At 42.2% G+C, this 17,917-nt stretch overlaps 1 protein-coding gene across 5 annotated transcripts in view; it reads left to right on the top strand.

The window, feature by feature from the left end:
- Positions 1 to 17,917, top strand: part of foxp2 (forkhead box P2) — a 121,816-nt gene that overhangs the window by 13,638 nt on the left and 90,261 nt on the right. The gene's annotated exons all lie outside the window — the stretch shown is intronic.

Raw genomic sequence — 17,917 nt, 5'->3', positions numbered from 1 at the left:
TGAAGTATTTAAACTGGACAATCAGATACAGGTTATGTTTGCGTCCTACCTTTTTCAACCTAGGGGCCGTAAGGGGCCACCTTTTGAATTACTAGAGTGTGGCATGATGTCCCAGTAGGATAACAATACCTGTACCTCATAAGGACGTGGAACTTACAAATACTATACGATCTACTTAATACACCCAGAACAACTGTATGTTCCAATTTCAACAACGTCCCTTGAGGTGAAACTCAACGGAAGGCACTCCGGCGCTCCCCCTAAGATGCGGCGGGTTTTCCTTACGACCCTCCACGGGACTGGACAACCCGAAAACCTGCAGCACCCATATTGGTCATCCCCCCTACAGGTGCATGTTACTAAGGCATTGGGAGGTGTAGAAAGTAGACATTTTCTCAGACGTGACATCTACTGATGGTTGAATGATCATCTTTTCATCGCTTTCATGTTGCAAATGTTGTAGAACTTTTCTTTAGCACAATAAAGTGTAATTCCTAAATCTTTCACTTTGCATCACTCGTACTTTAGCCTGCAAGCGATACTTTCATAGCTGTTTTTCCTTTTTTGATCCTACTGGAAACGTTAAAACCAGTGACCCTCCCTAGCAGATCTATAATCCTGAAGAAACCTGTGTCTGTTTGGTGATGGGGAGGGCAAGGGGAACCAGATCCTGTTTCTGTTTGGAGAAGCAATTTATTTTTTGTTTGGACAGGCCAAATTCTTATTTGGAGCAAGTCCAAACGAGTAACTGCACAAGCCCCCTCAAAAAAGCAACCCGCAATTACCGATTTCTCAGCAATGCTTGAAAAGAAAATACTGTTTTTGTTGTTTTTTCCTTTCAAATATATAACTTTCCTTTCTGAGGCAATAAAAATCAATTAAATAACTTTTTTTCTCTATAGACCTTTGTTACAGACTGTTCCTTTGGCATTGGAACCAGAGACACAGCTATCAATCAACTTTTTTTTGGCACTTAAAGTAAAAGTTTGATACCACAAAAGCTTCTACTACAGAAGTCTTTAGTTCAGAATGATCACAAATTTAACAAAAAAGAGGGGGAATCTCACCTCCCCACCACTAACAGCCAGCCTTGACAGTGCAGCTACCAGGTTGCAGGCTAAAAAAAAAAAAGAAAAAAAAGAGGAGAATGTATTCATGTGTGCAGAAAACACTCCGTTTCCCAGCATGCTTGATTTGGGTCACAGAGCTGACAGACAGTGGAATGCGAATGTGTGTATGTTGACAAACTCCACTGCACCCTGAATGGGGTTTGTGATTACACCTCATCATGCGTGTTGCATCGGCCCTGTCCCCCCCCCCCCCCCCCCCCCCCCCCCCCGCCCTTCACTTTTCTTTTCTTTCACCCCCCCCCCCCCCTCTTTCTCCCCTCTCGCTGTGGTGCCTCTTGGGCAATCATGTGGTCACACTACCTGACTCCTTGCTGCTCAAGAGTGCAGTTGACAAAAACAGCCCGAGGCCCCTCATGTGGAAAAGATTCAGTCGGCACACTGCAAACCCCCCCCCCACCTACCCTCACCGCCCCCCTCTCTTCCTACACTCCTCACTTTTCTTTTCTTACCACTAACTAACCGAAGCACCGCCGTTGTTTCCTCCTACTGCTCACCTGTGAAGGGGGGAAAAAAAATGGCACTGCGCCACGTTTGTCTGCACAGGTGAGGCTTTTTTAGAGCTTTCGCAGCCGCCGGCCGCTCAGCATCTCCCACCAACTCTGAGAGGCGCAGGCAGCTTCTGTCAGCTGAGCTGCTCTCCTTGTGTCATGTAACATAAAGCTGGCGGTCAGTGAGCGCTCTCAGCTGTCAGTCAGCCTGGTGGTCCTGGCCTGTTGAGCTGCTCACCTGTGTTTATTGGACAAGACTTTCTCCACACTACCCAGGGAGAACATCTTGTCTCCCTCTTTTCTGTTTTTTTTTCTCTCTCCCCCCTCTAGTGTATTCTCCTACACTTTTTTATATTTATTTATTTATTTGACTATTTCTATTATTCCCTTTGTCTGTCTTGAACCTTTTACTTATTTCTAAAAACAATATCACTTTTTATTTGGCTTCTATCATTCATGTTTGAAATCCTCAGCTACAGTCTTAGTTCTTCTCTCCTTCTGCCACGTACAGTTTATTTCTCTCTGGCTTTCGCCCCTGCTCCTCTTTCCCTGCTATTTTGTTTCCCCTCTACCTCCTTTCCAGCTGTCCATTTTTATTTTCTATTACTCTGGGAGCTCTTTGTCAGTCTCTCGGTTTAAAGCAGCAGCCGTGTTCATCTCTTCTCCGCACCCGGCTGAGCACACGCACGAGATTGTACGGCGGGCTCGACGGCCGATTTCAAACCTGCGTCTCCAAAAAGTCGCCGACGTTCACTGGAGCATTATATTGCAGATAAAGTAAATAAACTGAGAGGAATCTGTGGAATAGGCTTCAGATGACACGCCGATGTGCATATGGCTCCACAGAGGTTTTCTTTCATGCATCAGGTGGACGGGTCAGCGATGTCAGTGATGCTGAGGTGCGAGGAGAAGAGCGGGGCTGGGGAGATGCGTTCTATGGCTCAAGAATTTCACAAGTTTCATGTTTTTTGAGGAGCCCTCTTGAAAAGTAACAGTTGGGTTAAAGGATCTGAAGTAGCCGCACAGATAAGCAAGGCATACTAACTTTTACTGAGTGGACCGGTACCGGTCCGTGGGACAGTTGGAGAGAGAAAAACATATGACCTACGTATCTAATTTTGCGCACGATAGGGCAAATTGGATTATGAGGCGCACCGTAGTTTTGAACTTATTTCATACATAAGGCGTAAAGAACTATAAGCACATTAAGCGAGACAAAAGAGAGAAGTCCTTCAGTCATCAGACTGTATTAACGGCGTTAACAGTGACCCTTGAACTTGTTTGTAGCACGCTACATGCTAGTCACGTTACCATTTTCACAATACTTGTAACTCCCAACTTTGTTTGCAAAACATGAAAAACCGACGTATACAGCTAAAAAAAACAGCAATGCCAGTTACATTTAAAAATAAACAATCCAACACCGCTACATGTTAGCGTATTCACAATAACACCTTGTTAGCAATTCGGAAGAAAAAGCAGACCGAGATTTTGACAGAGCGCTGCGTACCTCTCCAAATCAGTAAGCACATCCATAATAATTCAGTTCATAAGGCACTCTAGATTATAAGGCACACTGTCATTTTTTTGAAAACAATTAAAGTTTTTTAATGCACCTTTTAGTGCAGAAAATGCGGTAAAATCTGATTCTGACGGAGTTTTATTTTGAAAAACTACTGGATTCTCTCCACCACATTCGACTCAGTCTTGACACATCAAGTCGCTCTGTCATGTGTTGAAGAATCCATCCGATGCTTTCTAAAAGCGGCTGCTCTTACCTGCTAAAATGAAACCCTTAAGCTAGCAAAGTTAACAAATGAACGTATTTTAAAAGGTTTTTTTCCCCCGCAGAAAAGAGCAAATGTGGAAACATGAGAAGACCCTTTAACTTAAAAAAAAAGAAAAGAAAGCAGACGAAAACCAAGAGTCTTTACTATGGAATATGGATTAATTGAAATATGGATTAATTGTGACAGTTGTTCCCACACACTATAGTAATAATAATGCATAATATTCACCTTCCAGCTGTCTAATGTTATAAGGATGCTGCTAATAAAGTTGCTCAATGGTGGATTAACATTTATGATTATATTTAGATGATACCAGTTTGGTGATGTTTATTTTTCATGAATGTACCTTAAGAGTCAGATGAGGCTGAAGTCGTGTTCCGTTTTGGTTTTTTACCTTCCACTTTGACAGTTATGAAAATCAGTAGCACATTTTAATGGTTCCTGATAGAAATCTAGTGTAGAAATAAAGTTTGAAGCAACTGCAGCTACTTTACAGAGGATGACGATAAACTTTATCCTCAAAAGTCAAAGGAGTCTAACATCAGCCTTGTACAGTTTGCCCATAATATTGTCTAATAACAAACCGCTCTATTGCCTGATGCTTACCACCTAACAAAGAGTACTTATTTCATTTTTTGTCTTAGAAAACTTTTAACTTCTTGACTTGAAACTTCTTGAACTCTGCTGCAGGTTTTCAAATCTTTCAGTTCAATTTTTTTTTCTTTTTTTGTCGGAAGGGCTTAGCTCAACCAGTTAGCAGACTGGTTAGCTGCGAGGGCAGCCTAGCCTCTCTGTGGCGTCCGCTTAACAATCCCTCGGTCTTAAGTGTCCTCTGTAAAGCCACACATCAGAGGGACCCTTCCTTCATATTTTCCCTCCTCCATTATGCCAAACGCTTTTGAATTCACTGTAGTCCTGTTCCGTACAGTGGTATAGGTGACACACTAATACACTTGCATTGTGTCCATGATAAATACGGGAGCAGGTCCTGCTCACTCGGCTGCCTCTGAATGTGTCCGAACAGCGGCGGCATTGTCAAAGGCACAGGGGTCATTCAATTTTCCCCGACTGCCTCCTTTCTGTCCTTTTGTGAAACATCTCTGCGGCCCGTGATAGTTTTCTCATTTATTTAGTGAATGGTGTGTGAGCGAGCGGGCGGAGGAAAAATAGTTTGGCGTTAGGAAAATGAAAGAAATTGGTTATAATCTTCCACATATTCATCTGACATTGGACCCCCCCCCCCCCCCCTCCCCTCCCGTGATACCGTCCTCCTTTCGGGCCATTGTTCCCGGTCCCTCTCCACGTACTGCTCCACTCAAAGAGCAAAGCAGACTTTAATCCTCGCTTCTTTTAGGGAATGACAATGTTTACCAGCGATCATTCAATAAGGAGACAGAAGCGTGACACTCGTCTTCCATTGGCAAATGCTCTGTGGATGAGGAAGAAAGAACAGAGGCTTTTGCATGCGATTCATAAATCCAGAAACAGTTTTTAACTGATAGAAAGTCTCTTTTGTAGCAACAAATCTCACTCAAGGTTTCCTATCATAAACACGGATGGAATTTTGGTCACTAATCCTTGGATTTTGGGGTACGTTTGGGGTTCTTTTTAGCCATTACAACATGTCTACCAAAATAATAACGTACTTTAAGGAATCTTTTTAATCAAAAATTAGTGTAAAAATCATTTCTGAAAAAAGTTATATTTACTAGAGCTGGATATTACTGCTAGCGCCTTATTCCTGTAGAATTTATATTCAGAAGTTTACAATTTTTGTTCTTCACAACTTGGATTTGACACAATCTCGCTGAATGTGAATTTGTCAACTTTTCATTTTAAAGCTGACTTTAGTATGCTTATAAAATAAATAAAAATAGAAAAAGGTGAAAGTCAATTAGAAAAAAAGAAAAGTATGGCCTTGAAGTCATTAGTACAGAGATTGGACATTTTCTTTCAGTACTGACCACGATTTGGGTTTCCGACAAAGCTGCCAATGCTCACCGCTATGCATCTTTAAAGCATCTTCCACTGGCATTGTCCCTGATTATAACGACGTCCCGACGCTGCCTCAAATGAAAAACAGTCGCTATGACCTCCAGCGACCCCTCCTGACGCGCAGTCAGTTAAATGGTTTGTAAGACGTTTAATTACCAAATGGTGGAATCGTTATTCATCTCATCATTAGATGTATGATATTAAGTGAATTGCCTCCCCTGGGTCTCTGTGTTTCACAGATCAATAGATTTAGATGGAGCTTGAAGGGACTGGGGGGGGGGGGGGGGGGGGGCGCAGTTAAATCACTTCTGAGGCCCCCTCATATAAGCATGTCCATTGTCTCTGTGATACGCGGTGGTGACATCCACACATGCATTTGTGCAATTAGCTTTTTATATAGGTTTAATTATGCAAATTTCCACGTCTGCATGCAGAAGCGGCAGTATGTCACTTTTTAAAAGGGATTTACTGCTTCTTGGTTTATTTTGCCGATGAAAGGATATGAAACAATGGACAAGGTTACGGCACGGCAGACTTTCCATCAGTGGAGTGCTTGCGTTGGCACTTTGGGACACTTGGTATCAAGCATTGTTTGAAGGTATTGTGGAGATTGCTAATACACGGTGTACAGCTCAGAGGCCCGCTTGCCTGCAGCTTGATATCGTCTGTATTCCCAGTGTGAATATGGCTGAGTGGTGATCAGGGACTTGCTGTACCAGAAGCTGCTATTAACTGCAGCAAGCACCGCTAGCCTGAGTTAATTGTCCATTATCTGCTATTATCTAAGCCTCTCCTGCTCCTTTTCTCTTACTTTCTATCTCCTTCGCGACTCTACTCGTCACCACCTGTTACTCTCAGTGCGTTTCATCCACTACTTTTTTTCCCCCTAACACTTTTGCAACCTTAAAACAACAGTAGTGTAGCCATGTTCTGGTTCCTGAGTACAAATACTAATTTTGCCAAAGCTTTTTGAACACCAAATGCGTGCCTAGTGGTTCTTTTGATTCGTCCTTTTACCTCAGTAGAATTCGCTTCATTTGACTGTCTCTATCTGATTTGGAAGTTGGGAAAAGCGCCTAAATTCTCAAATACGATTGACATTTTCTGAAGATGGTGTCAAAGATCTTCCTGTATCCAGAATATACTAACACATCCCACAATGTTCTTAGCCGCGTCCCCCCAGCTGATACCACGATGGTTTCTATCTGCTAAGGTGTTTCAGGAATCCTCAGAATTTTCACTTGATGGCACTGTTTTCCTTTTTGCTCCCGCTGAAGCAACATGGCATGTTTTATGTATGCTGGGTACAATGTGAAAAGCCAGGCTGTGCCAGAGATATGTGCTTTTTAGTTTTTTTGTCCCCTCCATTCCTGAGCTCTGGGAAATTCAAAAGAGCGCTGACAACAGTCATGCTCCACACAAATGGAAAAGAAGTGGTAATAATTACAGTTCAGATAAAATAATTTGGAGTGACCAGATTTTTCATGGTGGTTCATTATCTTCTGCGTGTTGGACAGTGTTTTCCTTTACTTGAGCTGTGTTTGATGCTTCATTACCTTCAAAAAAATACATTCAAAGTAAGGAATTCTGTCCATTTTAACCTCTTTTAAGTTGGACACGTTATTTCCTCTCTGCTGCCGTTGACTTAATTAATCTCGGCAAAATAAAATAAGCGAATATGTCCTAAAGTTGTCTTCATTTCCTTCTAGCCGACAGTCTTTTCTTAGTGCTGTTGGCCGCTAACCAGCAGCATTGTTCTCTGTACAATAGATTCACATTGTCATTGTTGGCAGCACCATAGTTTTAGCTGAAGTGAAAGGGATAAATGATCACCATTTGTCTATTAACCTTTCCGTGTTGAAGGAAAAAACTGGATCAAAGGGAGTTTAACTCGAGCGGGATGGATCGGGGAGGAGTTGGGTGGTTGGAAGTGGAGCTCGCATTAAGCTATCTCAAGCATTTGAGGGCGTCCCGTCTGTAACGACGCAATACATCACAGCGACGAATAACCGCAGCTGCCATTTGAGCATTGTGCGCATCATAAATAAAGGTTTGCCGTGTATAATTGAGACCCACGCACGAGGAACTCGGCTGGAGATGAGAAATGGAAAATCTGTGTACTGGTAAATAGATAATCATGCAAAAGTAATTGAGGTTTTCAAACCCCAATCTAGTCTGCCAGCGTGAGCTCGTTTGCATGTTAATCACGCCGGTGATTTTTCCCTCCATCACACAGAAGTCCACGCACACTTCCATAACCGGCTTTTAATTGCATTTAAAATGTCACTGAGGTGGTACACGTGTAATTCAGCCAGAACTGTGTCCAAATTAATGGCGACTACTGAGACGCTCCATTGGATGGGGTTGAAGATGAGAGATGCTGTCCATTGTTCGGGCCTTTTTATTGCACAAATCAGAAGCACCAGATGCCATCGGTTTTGGCTTTTGCACCCATAAGGGGGTTGAGAGGAGTGGCGGTATAGATACAAAAACTGTTCAGCCTACAATAAGTGTTCGGGGGCCTTCAACTAATGATGACGTCACACTACGGTAACCCCGCTTGGGGGGCTCTACATATTTTCATTTCACGTTTCCTTTTGTAACCTTCTTTTCCTTCATAAGTTGTGTCTGACATTATTCTTTGTAATGTTTATAGAGAGATTTTGCCACAACACACTTTGTAAAAAGATCTGTGGCCGTTAAAATGAACCGGCTGCTCCAGGCGAGCGAACCATGTCTCTGAGCTGAACAGCTGGAGTCTTATAGCTTCGTGTTTGCAGGCAGGGTGTTCGTGTTCGGCTGCTCTGTGTGAGCGAGCTGCCGGACTCAGGAGAACCATGTCTCCCGGGAGATTTGTATCTTCAAGCAGAGAAGTGGCTTGGGGATGGTGTGTGCGCTAGCGGAGGCGGCCTTTGAATGAACAGTCCTGAGAAACCGTGCAAACAATCACGTAAATTTGTGTTACCACTCGGGTCTAAACAAAATATAGGCTGATGTTATTCCAGTTCAAGTTCATCCAGTTTAAAAGTTCATCTAAATGTTGTTACCGCGGCTAAATGTTGCTAGTTAGTTAGATAGATAGATATAAACTTTATTAATCTCCCAAAGGAGAAATTCAGGTGTTCGGCAGCAAAACACATACAACCACACGCCATAAACAATATAAAAAACAGTAAAATGACAGTTCACAAGAATAAAATGACAGTTCATATCACATTCAAATTAATTTTATTTATTAAGCACCTTTCATGTCAAACAGACAGCTCAAGGTGCTTTCCATAAAAAACAAACAAGAATACAATAAAACCAATCCCTACACATGTAATAAAATAATTAAATTAGCCCCTCATAAATGACAGAGCTAAAGAAAAGAGAACCCAGAAGGCGCCGTCCGCCCTGTCCTCCTGTTGGCCGGGGTGTCAGCAGCACCTTCCGCCCCAGATATATATATATATATATATATATATATATATATATTTTAGGGCTGCACGATATGAAGAAAACTCGCGATATGCGATATCAGTGATTAATATTGCGATAACGATATAATTTGCATTATATAAACAATTGGCAAAACAACCAAAAATATTATTCCCATTCTATTACAACAGCTTAAAAATTATACTACAAATGACCTTTGTTGACGTAGGAGGCGAACATACAACATAATAGGGCGCCATCCGATTAGTTAACAACGTGAAGGGGTCCATCTGATTGGTCAACTGCAGTAAGGGATTCTTTCAATCCATTAAACACTTCAAGCTGCTATAAGATTGTTTGGCCACATCTAATGTAACCATTTATTGCAAATTTGCTGTCTTTTGCGATATGCATAGTGCACAGCTTGATATTGCGATAACGATAGATTTGCAGTATATTGTGCAGGCCTGATAAATATATATATATATATATATATATATATATATATATATATATATATATATATATATATATATATATATATATATATATATATATATATATATATATATATATATCATGCAGGTTCATAAAACAGCCTGATAGCTTAAGGGACAAATGAGTTCTTAAAGCGCTCTGTCCTGCAGCGCAGTGAAAGGAGCCTATAGCTGCGTGTGCTCCTCTGTCCAGCCATCGTGTTGTACCAGGGGTGTCTGTCAGGGATTGTCCAGGATGCTTTTAGCTATTAACTTAATCCTGACCCTTCTTACGGGTCAGTTCGGCCAATAATAAAGCCCTGGCCGCACTGATTTAAAAAACTATAAGCGAATGTTCACTTAATAAGAATCATAACAATAATAAAAGCCTGTTATTCGCAGGCCCCTGAACACTTATTGCAGGTCGAACAGTTTTGGTACCTACAGCGGCATCATAAGAGGAGAGCAGGTGTGTCTCACAGTGATCCCCTTAGGTTTGTCAAAAACGTACAAATGTCATCCGTGTGGTAAGTGTATTGTAATAATAATAATAATGGCTTTATCTGCGCTTTTATCTTACCTACCGAACTCTTACCCGTTTATGTTGTATAAGTTGTTGCTGTGACCTGTCGACCGCAGTACATAGAACAAAATGGGCATTTGTTCTGTATGTGCTCACTAAATGGTCTGTGACCTCACTTCTTGTGAGCCACCTGCGTGCCCCATACAGGTTTGCCCATTTTATGCCCACAGACCTCATTCACCAGAAAGGGCAGTTATGACTTAGGCTTTATCCAGATGTATAGCGAGTTTTTCTGATCCGAAACACACAAAAGTTTCCAACTTATCGCAGAACAAGCCAAGTGGATGAACACCTCAAACCTGGGGAAAAAATGAAATAAGCAACATCAAAGGGAGGAGACGGTGAAGTGTTGGGTCTGAAATGGAGGAAGAATAGTTTATTTTCCTTTCATCACCAGGTGTTCTGTGGCGTATAAATTAGCAAGATGATGTTTCCATAACACAGCTTAGGCAGCTCCAGAGAGGAGAAACCCTGCAAAACAGACCTCTTTAATATTTCATAGACACGGACCATCAGGAGCAATAAGCCAGTATTCCTCTTCCCCTTTTCCAGATGCCCTCCACATCACCGTATCTCCCCAAAACCCAACCCCTCTTACTTTTTTTTTTTCCCCCAAACAAGAAAAAGTTCTGCCGAGACCTACATGAAAGGAAGGAACTGTTGAAATGTTAATTTTACCATCTGCTCTTGAGGTCTGCTACTTTATGAGAGTGTGTGTGTGTGTGTTTTCCTTCTTGCCTGCCTTTTTTTAAAATCCCAGTAGTTCTGTTCTGTTTCATGAATGTGCTGTTATTTTGACTGTTTGAAGTCAGGGAGTCTGAGCGCAGCTTTGACTGGCTTCAAAAATACAATGCCACATGGTGGATGGCGCAGACCGTCCCATTAGTTTCCTGTTTAGAGTGTGGTCCCTCCTGTTTTTTTTTCTTTTCTACTCGTCCCACGGTTCTAGTTACACCTCCCCGTCCACCTTCAGAAAACAACGCCGCCAATTTGCTCCCTCCTCCCTCGGTGCTCTCATCCTCAGGGACCCATTTCATCTGTTTATCTTAATGCCGAGGATTTTAATCACTGCTTTACAGGACCCATAACTTCCTTATCTGATCAAACCTTCTTAACATTTTTTTACCCGGTTTTACTGTTTTTTTTTTTTTCTTCGTGTCTGCTCAACAAGTTAGTAATTAAGACCAAAACAAAGCTCTCCAACAACTGCATTTCTCTATTTTTTTAATTGTCTTCACAGGAGTTGACACTTCTAAAAGCGAAGGAGTGCTGCCAAGTTTGCCGTGTAGATTTTGCCAAATGGGTAGACTCCATTGTGAGATTTGATAGTTGGCAATTAGGGTGAGACATCCTGTGTGCAGAGTTGCTTAGCATTTTCCTTGGCTGGGATCAGATTGTTTAGTCTGCTCTCATTGTGAGCCGTTTCTGAGCTGCAGTTGACGGTTGTTTGCAGAGCGCTGGGGGAAAAATGTGAGAGTTGAGGGGGGGGGGCGGCCTTTCTCTATTTATTTATTCCCCCCACCCACCCACCCACCCAAGCTCCCCTCCCGTCCTTGGAGCTGGAATCTGATTTGTGTTCATGTTCCTGTATTCTCTCCGAGCTGTTTTTAAGTGTGACTGCTGAAATCTAGACTCTGCATGACCTCACCGCACGGCCTGCGTTTCATTAATGACCAGCCCTGTGGTTTGGGGGAGAGAAATATTTTTCATATGACACCGCCTCGCATTAGTGCCGAGCAGCAGCTGCACAAACCACAAAACCATCCAATTTTGTGGCTTTGAAAGGTGTGAAAAGTTCAGCTCCCTATAGCAAGTCTTGCATTTATAATTATGCCCCGCTGCATGCAGGAGTGGGCGTATGTGTGTCAAGGAACGGAACTACAAAAAGCTTGTAAAGGGAAAAAAAAAAAAAAAAGTCACCTGCTAATGAAACATTTGTCTTTCATTCTCCGTGGCAACTTGTAAAGTAAATAGTGGCGATAAATTTCAAAGACACTCTTAAAAAAAAATGGACATGCAACGCCTCCAGAACGCTTCTTAGATAACCAGCAATTCTAAGTGCAGTAAGTAGCATTTTGACAGCTCCACTCTGTAATAAATATTTCATTTCAACTTGGTTTTTATGGTGTTTTGGATCCTTAGTCTTTAATACAAGCCTTTTCAAGTCCTTTTTTTTCTATGCCACATCTGGCATTGGATGCATTTCTATGCACAATGATTGATTTCCCAGCCTTTTGTTAAAGGAAAATCATGCGAGCCTAACAGCTATTGACTACGGAGCGTGCAACCATTCACTGACACACGTAGCCAGTTGTATCGCCCTCCCCTCGAAGTCATGTCCGACACTAGACCACCGAAATTCTGTTGCAGGATATTGAATATCCTAAAGGAAACCTCAGATTTGTTCGACACCCAAACAAAAGAACCCTTGTGCTGCTGGCCTCCTGTCTTCTATAAAACTGCTGTAACACAACAAGAAGGACTCTCTTTTTAAGTCATTTATTTTGTGTACTCCGGTATTCTAGGGGCTCATAGAGAGAGAGAGACTGAGATTAAGTCACCAAGGTTCAGGGAGGCCGAACAGAGGAGAAGATTACCTAATCGTCCTGCTATGTATTTGAAGTGAAGCCTGTTGTTTGTTTGGGTAAATGTGGAAATGGAGATGCCTCATCAGGAGCAGACAGCTCTTTAGCTGTCATGCTAACTTCACTCCCAGCATGTGACGCATGTTCAAGAACGCGCCAAATGCGTGTTTAACATTTAGCGTAAGAAGGGAGGGGCTGCTTTTACCGTTAACTGGCTCACGTCCGTCACCTAACGTTGGAAGAGGCTTGGTGAGAAATGTTGAAGTGGTGCAAATCTTGCTCCAGGCTTTTTCTTTCACAGCTGTATTCAGATATATCTATATCTACATATCTATATCTATCTATCTTTCTATGGGCACAAACGGCAATTATTAATTTCTCCTTCACGATCGATTTTCAAAACAATTGGCTTACATGAATTAAAAGGAACGGCATCCATACTTCACTACCAAATTGAGGTCCCTGATTGGTCAGAGTTCAACTGGTTTACTTTTTAACATGCGTTTAATGGCTGCCCCTTTTGTATGTAGGGCTTGAAAATGGTCATTATTGAAAATTGTTACTTGAGCGCGTGTTACCGAGGGCGGTGTGAACGCATCTTCAGAAGCTCCATTTTGTATTTTCAAACAGATGAGCGGCAAGGCCTGCACAATAAATCGAAATATGTATCAACTTCGACAAAACTAGCTTGTGCAACACACGTATCGCAAAAAACGGCGTAAACCACATTAGTTGCATACCTGAACTGCTTACGCACATGCAGAGACAGAGAAGCCATTAGGTTTTTAAAATAGCCCAAGTGCACGTGCTACCTAGTCCTTGTAATTGTTGTCCATATGAATTTTGGCCAATACGACAAAGGTAGATAATTGTTCTTTGGTGTGTTTCCCCGACATACAAGTTCTTATATTTGCAGTATTTTGCAGTTAAATGGAAATGATGTATTACATCACAGGTCATATCGTCACCGCAATATTGATCACTAATAACACACATCCTCATGTTGTGCAGCCCCATGACAAGGTCATAGACTAACTGATCTAAAGTTCAGAAATTTGTATTAAAAATAAATACTTCCTCGAACTTTAGTGTGGAAATTAAAGTTTCACTGATGTGACTTGACAGGTGGAAAGCACCAATACACACTATTTTTGGGGCCTAAGGTAATTAGATTGCTAATGAGTCTGCTCTCTGCTTGGTGTGTTTGTAAACAATAGACTTGAAGTTTGTCAGGGAGAAAATAAGATTACCTTGACGCTCGCGTCAGATTCCACGTCGCAGTGCAATCATCGCCAAGCTGCTGTAAACTGCCTAATTACACACTTTAAGACTGCATAAAACAAATGGAAAGGGTGACATCTGTGTATATATAGAAGTAATCAGTGTAGTCACCAAGTCGTCTTATCCTCAATTAACAAACAAATTAAGAAAAACTTGCCAAAGAAGCTACTGAAGTGACAGGTTTGTGATGAATATCTCAGACACATGGTGCACTTTTTCCCTCTTTGATTGACCACTTTGAGTTGGTTTCAGAATTTTCTTTTTTCTTCTTTTTTTGACCAAACATTCTTTTAATTTGCAGCTCCAGTTGCTTCTGTTTGGCTAAATTGTACATTTCGTCCTACTTTGAAAGTCATCAGCGATTGCTTTTTTGCCACTCAGAGCACAGAGCACAGGCAGCTTTTAAAGGTAGTGAGTCGCTCTGATAAGTGGAGCAATCCTTGCACTAAAGCATCTTACTGAAGGTTTAATAGCTACTGTATAATGAATTATAATGGATTCCCTCCAATTGCAGATTTCCTCTAATACAGCGCTTCTGCTGCGGTGGAAAAAGTCGCTCCGAATGTTATTGTGGCACGCTTTTGAAGAACACAAATCAATTGCATGATTTTAGACTTTTGTTGTAACACCCCCCCCCCCACCCCCTCACCTTTTCAAAACGCCAAAAAGGACGGTACTTGTCTAACTGCAATAGCCGAGCAATTTCAAAGTGGTGACACGTTTCATCTGAAAAAAAGGGATTCACTGTGTTTGCGGTACATCCTGGTCACTTCTGTGTGAGCTTTAAAATAAAATGCAGCTGTTCAGCTGAACATTTCCGCCTAGTTTGAACCCATTCAAAAGAAATAGGCTCATGAATCTTGCTGTTCCAATTTAATGGAACGTACCTTTGAATGGCAGCGGGCGAGCGGCACATCATCAAAGTGAAACTTCCAAAGTTCCGCTTAACTTGTTGCTGAAATAGTTTCTCGTTTTTCAGAAAATTGCATTGCGCCAAGTTTTGAGAAGTGTATCGCGCAGGGAGGGGGGGTATCTTCCCTGAAGGAAAAAAAAATTGTCCATCGCATACTTGTCTTTAACCAAAGTGAAGCCCTCACTCACTTCAGGGGGAACATATGCTGTTTAGGAAGATATAAAGGAGTAATTTTATTACTCGGTACATCTCCCCTCAGAAGCCATTTCATTTCTCCTTTCAGCCTTCACAGAAGCCTTTATTTGATCTCATATTCCAGAGGATGACTGCCTCAAACCAGTAGGAGTCCGTTTATTTTCATTTGGAAAACACATTTAGTTTGGAAGGAATGGCAAAAGATTTAAGTTAAGAGCAGGGGGGAGGGAGGGCTCCAGTATGGTTGAGACCGAGGCCTGTCCCTCTGGATTTTATCGTCGTCCTGTCGGGATTGTTGGGGGGTCAAACAGCGGGGAAGGGAAAAAAAATCCTTTAAACGCTCCGCAATCTAGTGTCATCTGCCACAAATGCGCTGTCGTGGAGACGTGTTCAGGTGGCGAAGTCCAAACAGCTGGACACCATTTATTCGTTGCTTTGAAACCTCAGATCAGTAGAAAAAAAAGTGTGCCATTTATTAGCAGTTAGGCTGCACAGATGGAGCTGGTCACCTGAGAGGGAGACTTCCTCATAAAGCGGGACTTTTTACCATGCAGGGGAAGCCCAAATTTTTGTAGTTAAGTCTTAGTCGCAACTGTACTTACTAGAGGACATGGGCTGTCTGCAGCCGAAAAGTAGGCAAACTTGAACGAGGCATGCACGAAGTATGCCGTTTTGTGAGCCTGTAGAGCGAAAATATTCAAGCACTTTTTATTTTCTATGAGCAAGTGGTTGTAGTGAACACTTATGCAACAGGTAAGGGTGAAACAGTACAGATTTTTTATTTTTTTTCCGACCACCTCAAGGGGCCCATAAGTGCTTTTCATGTGTGAAGTGCACAATTCTTACGCACGACTTCAATCCTTAGCTTCACGCACACATGTCACAAATGTGAATGAGAAACACGTGTTTTGGGCTCCCAGGTTCAAAACTCTCACTTTCATTTGCAGCTACTCAAGATATGACCATTTTTGGACTCTACGAACTAAACTTGTGTTGAAAGCTAGAGGTAAAACTTTTACCAGTCAGGGGATCAGATGTGATATTGAGAAATGGATGGCGTCCTTTTCAAAACATGGAAGTGCAAACCGTTTGAAAATTGATCGTGGAAGAGAATTTAATAATCGTGGAATTAAATTACATCAAGTCGGTCAGATATCGGAACAGAGCTGTGAAAGAAAAGCCAGATAAAGCAAGATTCACGTACTTTGCACCGCTTTGAGATTTCGCAACCAACCTCTCCCAACTGTAGGTGGCAGACATGCGCTAGTAAACAGTGTTAAATCGCTCACCATAAGCGAGGGAGCTGTGAGCAGAAGGGAGGTTAATGCTGTTTGGCTGGTGGTGGATGTGTTCAATATAAACGGGCAGATATGATTGTCCACTAACTTATGAGTGTCGTTCTCAACAAACTGGGGTTGTGTTTTGCATAGCAGGTTCAGACATGTCCAATGGGGCTGCTACTGAGTAAGAGGATAGTAAATTAAGACTCGGGCTCAACGGTACTTGCCTGGATATTAGAGGGTGGCGATTTGCTATTAGTAATTGTGGCACTTTAGGTCTGCTATCGTGATATAGATGGCAGAGTATGGAACGGCCTGAAACTTGCGAATCGGCGCTCCCACCTTTGAGAAAGAGGCGCGTGTGTGTGTGTTTGAGGAGGAGAAGGGGAGGGGTAGTGGGCGCAGGTTGCGAGGTAAAACGGCGCACAGAGACCATTGCGCAACACCTGGATCCTCGGGGGGGCTTAAATTACTCAGCTCATCCTAATAATGTCATTCTTCACTAACTATTGCGGACATTTTTAATACTTGTCTGTATTTTCCATATACATTTATTTTTACGGTTGTTTAGTTGGTGATAGTAACGTATAAATAAAGACAGCAGGTAATGCAGGCTGGAAAACAGCTGCACTTTTTCACACCATAAATCAACAATAGATCATTTGTTTATGAAAATATTTAAGATTTTGGAGGATTTTATACTGTTGGTGGTGCACAAAATTAGGAAAATGCCAAATATAACAGGACCAAAGAAACACACACAGGACAAGAGACACACACAGGACCAAAGACACACACAGGACCAGAGACACACACAGGACCAGAGACACACTCAGGACCAGAGACACACACAGGACCAGAGACACACACACAGGACCAGAGACACACACACAGGACCAGAGACACACACACAGGACCAGAGACACACACACAGGAGCAAAGAGACATACAGGACCAGAGACACACACAGGACCAGAGACAGACACACAGGACCAGAGACACACACACAGGACCAGAGACACACACACAGGACCAGAGACACACACACAGGACCAAAGACACACACACAGGACCAGAGACACACTCACAGGACCAGAGACACACACACAGGACCTAAGACACACACACAGGACCAAAGACACACACACAGGACCAGAGACACACACACAGGACCAGAGACACACACACAGGACCAGAGACACACACACACACACACAGGACCTAAGACACACACACAGGACCAGAGACACACACACAGGACCAGAGACACACACACACACAGGACCTAAGACACACACACACACAGGACCAGAGACACACACACACACACAGGACCTAAGACACACACACAGGACCAGAGACACACACACACACAGGACCTAAGACACACACACAGGACCAGAGACTCTCACAGAACATCACACACCAAGCAGAAATAAACTTGTTGCTAAAAATTATGTCAGTTCAGCTCTAATAAAATGACAAAAGAGCAAAGAAAACGGAATAATTTGATGTATTATTTATAATTATTAATATTTCCTGGCTTTGTTTGTTCATATTTGAATAATTTTGACAGAATATATTTGTTGTTCTAGATTAATATTCCTGTCTGTTTTTATTCATATTTATGTTTAAAAAGTTAAAGTTAAGTTGAAGTTTTAACGGTTTAAAAGTTTAGCTTTAGTGTGTTCAATAAATGTTTATCTTGTTCAGCCCGCAAACTAAAGTGTGTTTTGGATTTAGGCCCCCTCTACAACTGAGTTTGACCCCCCCCGTAATAC

Source organism: Oryzias latipes, chromosome 23 (assembly GCF_002234675.1).
Source record: "Oryzias latipes chromosome 23, ASM223467v1".
NCBI lineage: Eukaryota > Metazoa > Chordata > Actinopteri > Beloniformes > Adrianichthyidae > Oryzias > Oryzias latipes.
This window is presented reverse-complemented; position numbering and strand designations above follow the sequence as displayed.